This window comes from Schistocerca americana, chromosome 8 (genome assembly GCF_021461395.2).
Source record: "Schistocerca americana isolate TAMUIC-IGC-003095 chromosome 8, iqSchAmer2.1, whole genome shotgun sequence".
NCBI classification, from domain to species: domain Eukaryota; kingdom Metazoa; phylum Arthropoda; class Insecta; order Orthoptera; family Acrididae; genus Schistocerca; species Schistocerca americana.
In genome coordinates, this window is record NC_060126.1 from 449,698,246 (window position 1) to 449,711,624 (window position 13,379).

The following is a 13,379-nucleotide window of genomic DNA, read 5'->3' on the forward strand; positions in this document are numbered from 1 at the left end:
TCTTGAAACTGATTAATATGAATTAATCATACCTTATCCTCAATTATGACAATAGTCCATTACCAAATAATGACTCAAATATCTCAGTAGCATTAAAGAAATTCCAAAATTTGATTACTTTAAGCAGATACATATAATCATCTCATAACTTATAACGACATTCTACATAAAACTCTACCAAATGTTAAACAAACGTACTAAGCCTACTTAAGAAATTCTTCCGCAAGAGACAACAAAAATGGGAAATTAGAATGGTAATCTTCACGAACTGCAAAAACAATATAAACTGAAAATCAACCAGATTTGTCCAATACACAGCACGTATTTTGCATAACCATTCAAAATATGGTTGAGAATGTCATTTGCCGTTTTCATTACTCATTCATATAATATGACCTGGGTTCATGGTCCTCACCTTTTTATTCATATGAACGCATGGCCTTTATCTCAACTGAAACACAAATACTTTTAACACAGTCCAAAAGCCGGTCCACACACAAGCACTTGCTACAGTTGATGAAACAGTCTGTAGCATCCCTCAAAAGAAAACTCAGTCAAAAGCTCAGTCTTTAAACGAGCGGAGACAGTTGCTAGCCATTTTTAATCTGATGAGGCGTCATCAACTTTAAACCAGCAACTTGCCCGGTGCCTCACAACTTGCTTTAAAAGTAAATAATGTTTAGCAAACACATACAGTAGAAATACAGAAACCAATCTCAGTCCCATGAAAAGACCTTGCATCAGTACGGGAGTGACAGGACCACCATCATGAATGAACTTTATCAGTGCCGCAGTCCAGCAGAGTAGTCCTTGGCGAAAGCCATTATGTCTTGTGATATCCCTGGCTGTGGCCACCAGTATTTTATCTTGCTAGAAGCTCGCCTTGATGCAGCTTGATACACGTAAAATAGCATACGGTACAAAAGCGGAGTGAGGTACAAGTAGCAGATCGTACAGTATGTGCCATTCCCGTGGGAGAGTCCGCCAATTATACTGAACTTGCTTCTGATTGGTCATTACATTCGGGTGTTAGGCGCCAAACGCCTAACTTCTCTTATTAATTATTTACATACTTCTCATTGTATTTAATCCTCTTTTCAGTATGACAATCTCTCGTGGTTACACTACGAGTCTCCCATTTTTGTTTAACAAATTACACTACATTTGAGAGACATGAGAGTAGCGATATTACAACCGAAGTGCTTCGGACACCTTTGGGTCGCTTTGGCGCGCCTGGGAGACGAAGTACTTCGGCTGCACTAGTCAGACTGTTTCGGGCGTTCTGAAGGTTCCGGTCACGCAACTCGGATTCGGATGTTCTTCAGAGCCGGACCTGTATCTCTCTGTTTCGCACGGACATGTCGTACTCTACATTGGAAGTTGTTACCGTACTATTAAGTAAGCTATGTCGAGAGTTGTCGAAGAGAGTGTGAAAAGTGATATTTTAAAATATAAGCAAACAGGGTCCCTTAATGAGAGGTGTCACCTACCACCTGGGCAAGTGGAATCCCACAAAAAAAAGCACAAACACAGATTAAAGTTCGAGATGACAGCATAGCAGCCTCCGCCGAAGAAGATCCCACGACCGACGAGCTGTCTTCTGCGCTGGGGACACAACTTTAGAAGACGACAGGTTGGTGGATAGAACGATTAGGGACTCTTATTCAATCTCTACAGATCACTTCAGCTTCCAGATCTGACTTTCAACACGACAAAATATAATTTATAGGTTTCACCTCCAGGAAAACACAGCCACGGTTGGTGGCCCGCCGTAATGAGTGTCTGTAAAACTTCTCACGTCCCGCCGGACCCTCTCGCTCCCTTCCATCAATTTCTTCTTGAAACACAGACTAACATAAAAAAGATGCCCGTTGCCACAGTAGCAGATAACCACTGTACTGTCTGACTGTCCTGAAACAATGGCCTTTTCTCGAAGAGCTGTCACTCCACAGGAGACCAGTAATACATAACTCTGTCACCACAGTCGGAATTGTACTGGCGCATTCAGCTGCCTGCCCGTAACTCCACATCTGCTCTCTGCACCCGTCATGTGCCCCACATGTCACGTGACACTTCGATATCATTGCGAGAGAGGTGCTCCACTGCAACAGTGCCAACCATAAGCGCACTGCGCCGATAATCTTACAAATCTGAGCTGGAAAGATAGGCATTTTAGAAACCTCACTTATTCTACCGAAAATGTCAGTGAATATTATATTGGCAATATCTCCTGTATCTAGTACGATTGTAGCTGGTACGTTTCAATCTGCAGCATCGACACCGCCCTGGACTAGTTTTTCATGAACTTTGTTACACATGTTAAGTTCAGGTCGTTATACTTAATATCTTACTTATTAGCTTTCAGTGTTTCTTGACTTCCAAAAGCATTTAACCAGTACCAGACAACATTTTCTATCGAAAGCAAGATCGATAGGGCATCAAGAGAAATTTGTGACTGCATTGAGGATTTCATTCTAGGGAGGAGCAGCGCATTATCTCATCAGCAGATGTACAAGTAACTTCAGGTGTTTGCCAGGAAAGTTTGTTGGTACCCTTGCTGTTCAGGTTGTACATTAATCTCCTTGCAAACAACATTAGCAATATCCACACACTTTTCACAGATGATGCAGTTATCATGATAACGTACTGTCTAAAACAAGGTGCACAAACGTTCAGTCAGACCTTGATACAATATCGGCATTTTTCTTTCAGTTTTCAGAAAAGTAAAACTGTGCATTTCAGCAAAAGAAAATATTGAGTCTCCCGAGTTATGGCTGATACTCAAGAGCCAGATACTAGATTTAGCATAGGGTTATAGAGCCAAAAGGTTGAGTCACCTATGGGACACACATTTGGAATCGGTTAACTCTTACAAATAGCTGGGTGTAATCCTTTGCAGCAGAATGAAATAGAACGATAACATAAGCTCAGTAATAGTTAAAGCAGGTGACAGACTTCGGTTTATTGGTTTAATACTAAGGAAATTTAATCAGCCTACAGTGGAGACTGCTACAAATCACTTGTGCGACCCATCATCCTACAACGTGGTCAAGTATGAAGGGCCCCTAAGAAACCGGACTAACAGGGGACATTAAGCGTCTGCAAAAAAAGGGCAGCACGAACGGTCGCAGCTTTGCTTGACGTAAAGGACGGCAGCACGGTAACATTGAAAGAACTGCAGAATTCTTTAAAATAAACGCAGACGATCTCTTGAAATCCTACTTAACAAGGTTCAAGAACTATTGCAGATGATGAATGAAGGACTATCATATAACTCCCTATGTACAGCTCCCGTAGGTATCAAGAAAACAGTACTAGAATAATAAGAGCGCGCAAAGAGGCATTTAAGCAGACATTTTTTCCACGTTCCACAAGTAATTGGAACGGTAAAAAGAGGTAATAACTGGTACAGTGGGAAGTACCTTCTGCCATGCATTACAAAGTGTTTTGCATAATAATTACGTTGATATAGAGTTAGATGTCTCATATCTTTTAGCGAAGAATGGCCCCTGTGCTTGTCATAGAGATGTCTATTTGTAAACGACTATATACAGGTCGTTGTTTCAGATCTTTAAACTATCTTGTGAAATCAAGTAAATACTCACATCGGCCATAACTGGACACTGAAGTAAATTCGCTGGTGACAACTGAAAATTTGTGTCGGACCAAGACTCGAACCTCTATTTCCCAGTTTACACGAGCAGTCGCCTTAAGCTCTTCAAGTATCCCAACACCCTTTCCTTTCGACACAAATTCCCGTGTTGTCGCGCACTATTTACGTTGCGTCCCATTTCCCCCACACTTATTGCTCGTCACATCGTGCTGGATTCCTGCAAGGGTTCAGGAAAGAGACTGCATACGCCCTGAAATGATCTAAATGGCTGTCAAGCCGTGTAGAACTGCACAGAGAGTGATTCATACTGAAGTTTGAAAGCCTTCGAAGAGCGTAGATGTCTTTGAGACAACTGTAAGACGCATGGGGCTGAAAATACCTCGAAAGTGGATGACTAATGTCAATCGAGTGATGTCACCATATGACGCATCTCGTCGCACGTGCTGGTGCCTACCGATCTCTCGCATCTGGTCATCCTAGCCCAACTCAAACGTTCACCTGGCTCCGGGTCTACGTAAGAGACTTTAGCACGTGGGGCTCAGGGTTCTGGTCTTGCGTCTGGCAGATAGGATTTTTTTTTTTGTTTTTTTGCATCTTGTTACACAACTTTGTGTTTCCATTGAGGTAATATTTATTAGTTTATTTACAGGTCTGACTGTCTCCGCTGGTTTCTGCAAATTATAGTGCAGCTAAATCCAACCATATTGCGTCACAAATACACTGATAAGCCAATACATTATGACCACTGCCCACGGCGACGCTGGATGCCGCCTGGTGGCGTTGCGGAAACGTGACGTGGCAACAAAAGTATGTAAGCTGGGGAGACATGGAACGAGTGTCACCCTAGACATATGGTCTGCAAATGGGAAAATACATTGCGATAAGCGACTTTGACAAAGTGAATATTACGTAGAGCCTGTGAACGACTATCTTGAAAACGGCGAAACTGGTCGAATGTTCACGTGCTACTGTCGTGAGCATCTACGAAAAGACGTAGAATGACAGTGAAACTACCACTAGACACTAAATGGTGGGACGTCTACGAATCTTTACAGAACGTGGAGTCCGAGCGCTTGTCTGCTACATAAAGTAGGATATATGTTGATCTCTTACATCTCTGCTGAAAGAGAACAATGCTGTTGTACGCACAAGTGTTTTGGAGCACACCGTTCACCGTTCACTGTTGAACAAGGAGCTCCACAGCAGACTAACCGTACGTGTTCACGTGTTGACCCAACGACGTCGTCAGTTGTGATTGCAGAGGGCACGGGACCATCGGGATTCGACCGTCGATCCATGGAAACGCGTAGACTCTTCGGGTGAATCACAGTTTTGCTACACTAGGTCGATGGTCATCTCGACAAACGCCGTCATCGAGGTAAATGGCGGCTCGTAACATGCAGCACACCAAGGACGGAAGATGGTGGGAGAAGTATTACGCTACGGGAGTCATTCTTCGTCTCTTACATGGAACCTGTGTAATCGATGACACGCTGAAAGCTGCGAACCATCTGCATCCTATCATTTTTCGCGTCTTCATGTCATATCGTCTTTTACCACCATAGTTGTCCATGTCTCGGAGCCAGATCCTTGCTACAGTGGTTTGAGGGAGCACTCACGTTGACGTCTCGGCGACCAAATTCACATGATGTAAATCCTATGGAATCCATCTGGGTGGCTATCAGGGAAGATCGCCGCCTACAAAAATCAACGAACCGTTATTTACGCGAATTACATGACCTGCACGTAGACATCTAATGCCATACATAACCACAAAGCTACAAATATACTTTCGGATCCCTGATACGCAAGGTGAGTGAAGGATTTCGTTGTAAAGACGGAAAAACAAACTACACTTCTGGCCATTAAAATTGCTACACCACGAAGATGAAGTGCTACAGACGCGAAATTTAACCCACAGGAAGAAGATGCTGTGATATGCAAATTATTAGCTTTTCAGAGAATTCACACAAGGTTGGTGCCGGTGGCGACACTTACAACGTGCTGAAATGAGAAAAGCTTCCAACCGATTTCTCATAAACAAACACCAATTGACCGGCGTTGCCTGGTGAAACGTTGTTGTGATGCCTCGTGTAAGGAGGAGAAATGCGTACCATCATATTTCAGACTTTGATAAAGGTCGGATTTAGCCTATTGCGATTGCGGTTTAACGTATCGCGACATTGCTGCTCACGTTGGTCGAGATCCAATGACTGTTAGCAGAATATGGAATCGGTGGGTTCAGGAGGGTAATACGGAACGCCGTGTTGGATACCAACGGCCTCTTATCACTAGCAATCGAGCTGACAGGCATCTTATCCGCATGACTGTAACGGGTCGTGCAGCCACGTCTCGATCCCTGAGTCAACAGATGGGGACGTTTGCAAGACAACAACCATCCACACGAACAGTTCGACGACGTTTGCAGCAGCATGGACTATCAGCTCGGAGACCATGGCTGCGGTTACCCTGGATGCTGCATCACAGACAGGAGGGCCTACGATGGTGTATTCAACGACGAACCTGGGTGGTCGAATGGCAAAACGTCATTTTTTCTGATGAATCCAGGTTCTGTTTACAGCATCATGATGGTCGCATCCGTGTTTGGCGACATCGCGGTGAACGCACGTTGGAAGCGTGTATTCGTCATCGGCATACTGGCATATCACCGGCGTGATCGTATGGGGTGCCATTGGTTACACGTCTCGGTCACCTCTTGTTCGCATTGACGGCATTTTGAATAGTGGACGTTACATTTCAGATGTGTTACGACCCGTGGCTCTACCCTTCATTCGATACCTGCGAAACCCTACGTTTCAGCAGGATAATGCACGACCGCATGTTGCAGGTCCTGTACGGGCCTTTCTGGAGACAGAAAGTGTTCGACTTCTGCCCTGGCCAGCACATTCTCCAGATCTCTCACCAACTGAAAACGTCTGGTCAATGGTGGCCAAACAACTGGCTCGTCACAATACGCCAGTCACTATTCTTGATGAACTGTGGTATCGTGTTGAAGCTGCATGTGCAGCTGTACCCGTACTCGCCATCCACGCTCTGTTTGACTCAATGCCCAGGCGTATCAAGGCCGTTATTACGACCAGACGTGGTTGTTCTGGGTACTGATTTCTCAGTATCTATGCACCCAAATTGCGTGAAAATGTAATCACATGTCAGTTCTAGTTTAATATGTCTGTCCAATGAATACCCGTTTATCACCTACATTTCTTCTTGGTGTAGCAATTTTAATGGCCAGTAGTGTATTAAGCAGGCAGTCACAATGGTTTGGTTCATCAGTGTAAATAAGTATAATCTTCCGAAATGCATCGCTTCGCTACTGGTAAATGACCTACGTGTCCTTTACTAAATAAATTCTGTCAATGGAAAAAGAGACGAATGGAGGGAAACAGAAAATTAGAAAATTCTGTAACTTCTGAGTTTGCAACATATCACATTTAGAAAATATGTTTGAAGACAGAGGAGCCGATCGGTGCGATATGTGGCACTGCCTCCTACCAGCGAGGGCAGGGTCGGTAAGCACCATCACTGCACGTGCGGCGAGGTGTCCAACATTTCTCATCCATTTTTGGGGTATTTCCCGATATTTTAGACCCCATATATCTTATTGGCTCAGAGTCATCTACGTCGCTTCGGGTCTCTTTAAACGTTAATAACAACACCCTGTATGTGTGATATTCGTTCGTTTGCATAGGTTCTAATGAAAATACACCACACATAAATAATGCTCATATACAGAACGGACGTAAAAATTCAAGCAGCTGAAAAGGTCAAAACCGGTCGTATCGAGAAAAATATCAGTATTGTTAGACGAAATGGTACTGCGCCATTAAGTGAAAGAGTCTGCCGGAACCATAAAGCCATTACCCACTGGAACGCTCTGTAATATAAACGAGAGATCGGACGCCCCCGCAGTAACAGGACTCGCGTATTGGCGATAGCAGTTACAGACGCAGTGGCCATGGGGTCATTTATGTGGCTTCTGGTCGCTATATTGCTCGTTTCTCCTTCGACGTGTGCGTGGGCGAACCAACGTGAGTACGACAGCGCGCGTTGTAATCTAGACGGGTGTCGATTATTGGGTTGCTCCTGACATACCCCCTACTACGAGATCTTTTCGGAAAGTATTGTCCGATCGATCCGAAATCTAAACGACAGTGAAAATCAAAAATGTTTTCTTTGCGACAGTTAGCTACACATTCCAGCTACTTCTCTGTATAGACGCCACTCCGACTTAGAGTTTTGTCATGGCGTTGTACCAAGCAGCCCCCTGTGGTTTCCGCCAATTCTCTACGCTGTCACTTCGTAGTCTGTGCCAGAATGTCTTCACAGCCAGTGGTTAATGTAGCAAGATGAAACTGAGGGAAACCAATTACGGACCGTATGATTGGTTATCAAACACTTGTCCATCAAAAACGCTGGAGGAGCATCTTCATTGCCACTGCGGTCTGCAGCCGAGTACTGTTACGAAGAAGGAAACGCATGACAGTTACGTCGTGTGGGTTGCATGACATCAGGCGAAATCTCTCAGCAGGCGCTCATACTTGACGGGGGACATTATTGTTTTAGGTATCTTTAAGTGCTCACTTTGAACTCCAAACTGAGAGATAGCGACGTGACGCGATCGACGGGCATACTAGGTCCACTGCACAACACATCTGTGCAAAGCTTCATCGGATTTTCACGCAGGTTTCCATTTCGCACCGGATCGGATCTTACTCTCCGGATAGCCTTCGTTAATGTACACCTCAAACGTACTACCGCTCTCGCTCCTAGCGACATTGTGCGGAAGAGAACTGTGAAGCGTTCTGATAAGTAGCATTCTTATCAGAATCGACAGCAAACCAACACCGACAACGATAGTTCAGGTATACATGCCGACGTCCCAAGCTGAAGAGATTTAGAAAGAGTGTGAGGATATTGAAAGGGTAACACAGCATGTAAAGAGGGATGAAAATCTAATAGTCATGGGGAACTGGATTGTAGTTGTAGGGGAAGGAGTAGAAGAAAAGGTTACAGGAGAATATGGGCTTGAGACAAGGAATGAGAGAGGAGATTGAGTAATTCAGTTCTGTAACAAGTTCCAGCTAGTAATAGCGAATACTCTGCTCAAGAATCACAAGAGGAAGAGGTATACTTGGAAAAGGCCGGGTGATACGGGAAGATTTCTGTAATATTACATCATGGTTCCGAAATCAGATACTGGACTGTAACGTGTACCGAGGAGCAGATATAGACTCAGATCAGAATATAGTAGTGATGAGGAGTAGGTTGAAATTTAAGACATTAGTTAGGAAGAATCGATAGGCAAAGTAGTGCGATACGGAAGTACTAAGGAATAAGGAGATAAGGTTGAAGTTATCTAAGGCTATAGATACAGCAATAAGGAATAGCTCAGTAGGCAGTACATCTGACGAGGAATGGACATCTCTAAAAAGGGCCATCACATAAGTTGGAAAGAAAAATATAGGTACAAAGTAGATAACTGCGATGAAAGGGTTGGGTTGTTTGGGGGAGGATACCAGACAGCGAGGTCATCGTTCTCATCGGATTAGGGAAGGACGGGGAAGAAAACCGGCAGTGCCCTTTCAAAGGAACCATCGCGGATTTAGGGAAATCACAGAAAACCTAAATCAAGATGGCCGGGCGTGGGATTGAACCGTCGTCCTCCCGAATGCGAGTCCAGTGTGCTAACCCCTGCTCCACCTCGCTCAGTAAAACCCTGGGTAGCAGAAGAAATACTTCAACTGATCGATGAAAGGAGGAAGTACAAAAATTTCCCAGGAAACTGAGGAATACAGAAACACAAAACGCTGAGGAATGAAACAAACAGGAAGTGCAGGGAAGCTAAGACGAAATTGCTGCAGGAAAGATGTGAAGACATCGAAGACGAAATAATTGTCGTAAGGACAGACTCAGCATACAGTAAAGTCAAAGCAACCTTCATTGAGATTAAAAGCAAGGGTGCTAACATTAAGAGTGCAACGGGAATTGCACTGTTAAATGCAGAGGAGAGAGCGGATAGGTGGAAAGAATACATTGAAAGCCTCTATGAGGGGGCAGATTTGTCTGATGTGATAGAAGAAGAAACAGGAGTCGATTTAGAAGAGATAAGGGACCCGGTATTAGAATCAGAATTTAAAAGAGCTTTGGAGGACTTAAGATCAAATAAGACAGAAGGGATAGATAACATCCCATCAGAATTTCTAAAATCGTTGGGAGCAAGTGGCAACAAAACGACTGTTCAAGTTGCTGTGTGGAATTTACGAGTCAGGCGACATAACGTCTTCCGAAAAATCATCATTCACACAATTCCGAAGACGGCAAGAGCTGACAAGTGCGAGAATTATCGCACAATCAGCTTAACAGCTCATGCATCGAAGCTGCTTACAAGAATAATATACAGAAGAATGGAAAAGAAAATTGAGAATGCGCTAGGTGGCGATCGGTTTGGCTTTAGGAAAGGTAAAGGGACAAGAGAGGCAATTCTGACGTTACGGCTAATAATGGAAGCAAGGCTAAAGAAAAATCAAGACACGTACATAGGATTTGTCGACCTGGAAAAAGCGTTCGACAATATAAAATGGTGCAAGATGTTCGAAATTCTGAAGAAAATAGGGGTAAGCTTTAGGGGGAGACGGATCATGTACAATATATACAGCCAGGAGGGAATAATAAGAGTGGACGCCCAAGAACGAAGTGCTCGTATTAAAAAGGGTGTAAGAGCCGGCCGTTGTGGCCGAGCGGTTCTAGGCGCTTCAGTCAGGAACCACGCTGCTACTACGGTCGCAGGTTCGAATCCTGTCTCGGGCATGGATGTTTGTGATGTCCTTAGGTTAGTTAGGTTTAAGTTGTTTCTAAGTCTAGGGGACTGATGACCTCAGATGTTAAGTCCCATAGGGCTTAGAGCCATTTGAACCATTTATTTTTTGAAAAGGGTGTAAGACAAGGATGTAGCCTTTCAGCCCTACTGTTCAATCTGTACATGGAGGAAACAATGATGGAAATAAAAGAAAGTTTCAGGAGTGAAATTAAAATTCAAGGTGAAAGGGTATCAATATACGATTCGCTGATGACACTGCTATCCTGAGTGAATATGAAGAAAAATTACATGATCTGCTGAACGGAATGAACAGTCTAATAAGTACACAGTATGGATTGAGAGTAAGTCGAAGAAAGACGAAGGTAATGATAAGTAATAGAAATGAGAACAGAGAGAAACTTAACATCAGGATTGATGATCACGAAATAGATGAAGTTAAGGAATTCTGCTACCTAGGCAGTAAAATAACCAATGACGGACCGAGTAAGGAGGACATCAAAAGCAGACTAGCTATAACAAAAAAGGGATTCCTCGCCAAGAGAAGTCTACTAATATCAGATATCGGCCTTAATTTGAGGAAGAAATTTCTGAGAATGAACGTCTGGAGTACAGCATTGTATGGTAGTGAAACATGGACTGTGGGAAAACCGGAACAGAAGAGAAACGAACCATTTGAGATGTATTGCTACAGATGTATGTTGAAAATTAGGTGGACTGATCAGTTAAGAAATGAGGAGGTTCTTCACAGAATAGAAGGGGAAAGGAATATGTGGAAAACACTGATAAGGAGAAGGGACCGGCTGATAGGATATCTGTTAAGACACGAGGGAATGACTTCCACGGTACTAAATGGGGCTACAGATGGTAAAAACTGTGGAGGAAGACAGAGATTGGAATACATCCAGCAAATAATTGAGGACGTAAGTTGCAAGTGCTACTCTGAGACGAAGAGCTTAGCACAGGAGAGGAATTCGTGATGGACCGCATCAAACCAGAAAGAAGACTGATGACCAAAAAAAAAAAAAAGATAATTCTCTTTAGCCTGTGGCTCAAGAAACGTTGGATGTGGTTTTGGGTTGTGGGGCGTAAATACTTACCAAGTTAAAAACATTAATAAACAACACAGTGCAGCAAATCGGAACGACAAGGGAAATAATGATCCCACCAACTGCTAGCACATCTTGAAAGTGAATCACAAAGAGAATGCAAACGACTGCTCGACCGATATTTTCGTCAAGCACCGCCGGCGCAGCACTCTTCTTTCGAACAGCCACTGAAGAGCACACACCACATATAGTATGCACTTTTGTACCGTCACCACAGATTCCACTTGAGTCTAGACGCCAGCCACCGTCCACCCACCCAGAACAGATACCGATGTCTGCACGTTGAGAAATCGTTCTCTTAATTGGTAGCTCATACCCAGACTTCACCAGGCTGGTCCAGTACTGACCACGCGATCTTGCAGGTCTGTCCGCACATCTCTCGGCAAACAGCGACAAGCAATCGCTGGATACGACCTTCGCAGAGGGCGAGAATTCAACGTGCCGAAATTCACGGCACCTGCTCCCCCAGCGAAACCTTTCGGCATCCCCACCGATCATGAAGGTCACGATAACCTCTGTAACTAAAATTAACATTAAAATACGGTTGATAATATTCTCAGTAGAAACGCTGCAGCCTCCGTACAGAGTATAAATAAATATATGTCACACTAGTTATATGGCGTCTTAAGTTGGGACACATGGGACTGACTGTCTCTTTCGGTTGCCATACCTTTTTAATACTAGGGTGACAGGCGTAACGAAATTAATACTTTGTTAGCATCACCAAATGTGCGGCAGGAGCTGCTTCATCAGTTTTGCACCAGTCTTGCTAATTTTGCCAAAACTTCTCAAGTACACTTTAGGTACTACTACGAACCTATTAGAGAAACTGCCTCTATGGTAGGATCTGATTGCTTGGTCATCGGTTGCTAGAATGCTCTTCAGAGCCTGGCATAACCACACACTAGTTCTTCTTGGTGACATTACGCGGCAAACGTGGGAGCCAGCTCTGCGTGAACAAGTATCTTAGGTCAGTGATCATTCTGTCCCTCACAAGACAAAATAAGGGTATACAGAATGAATTTTTCGATGAAAAATTCGATTTTTGGGTAAATGCATTTTCGAAAAATTTAGACTCTCCCGTTTAATACCATGTATAAAATATTTGGATGACGTGAATAGAACTATTTTAAATAATTTTTTTCAAATAATTTCGACACACGATGTTCCGCACCTTGTATATGAGACACGAAATATACCTGATATAGACAGCCTTGCCAGAGATATAATTGAGCACAAGAGAGTTAGCTTTTCAGTTGGCTACACTGCTAGACAGTTGACAATAGATTCTGCACCATTTGTATTGTTTCCTTTGTGAGTACATCCATGTCATTGTTGTGAAAGTCGTATGTGGAGAAGTCATTGAGTTTTCTTTCCTTCAACATGTCACGACCTAGTCTGAAGGTATTTAGAAAGCGTGTACATTGGCGCAAGAAAGTAAAGTGTACTAAAAATTCGTCTGATTCATCATCATCAGTATCTAATGTCCCAGTAGCGACTAACCTCAACACCGGTAGTGATACATTGAGTGATGCTACTGCCACTACACCGGAAAGTGCTTCAAGAAGAAAACTAGCTGGAATTGAAGAAGAATACAAGAAACTAAATGCTGGGACTACAAAATGTGAGGTAATTAACGTCTCTTTATTATCAGACGTTTTGGAGAACAATGTGTGCTGCAAGCAATGTGGAAAATGTGGTGTTTCATTGAAAACAAACTTACATGTAGGACTTGCTTCTGAATTAGAGTTGATGTGCAGTTATTGCAAACACAGTGTTACTTTCTTCAATTCCTCACATTTTACTACAGATACAGGTAAAC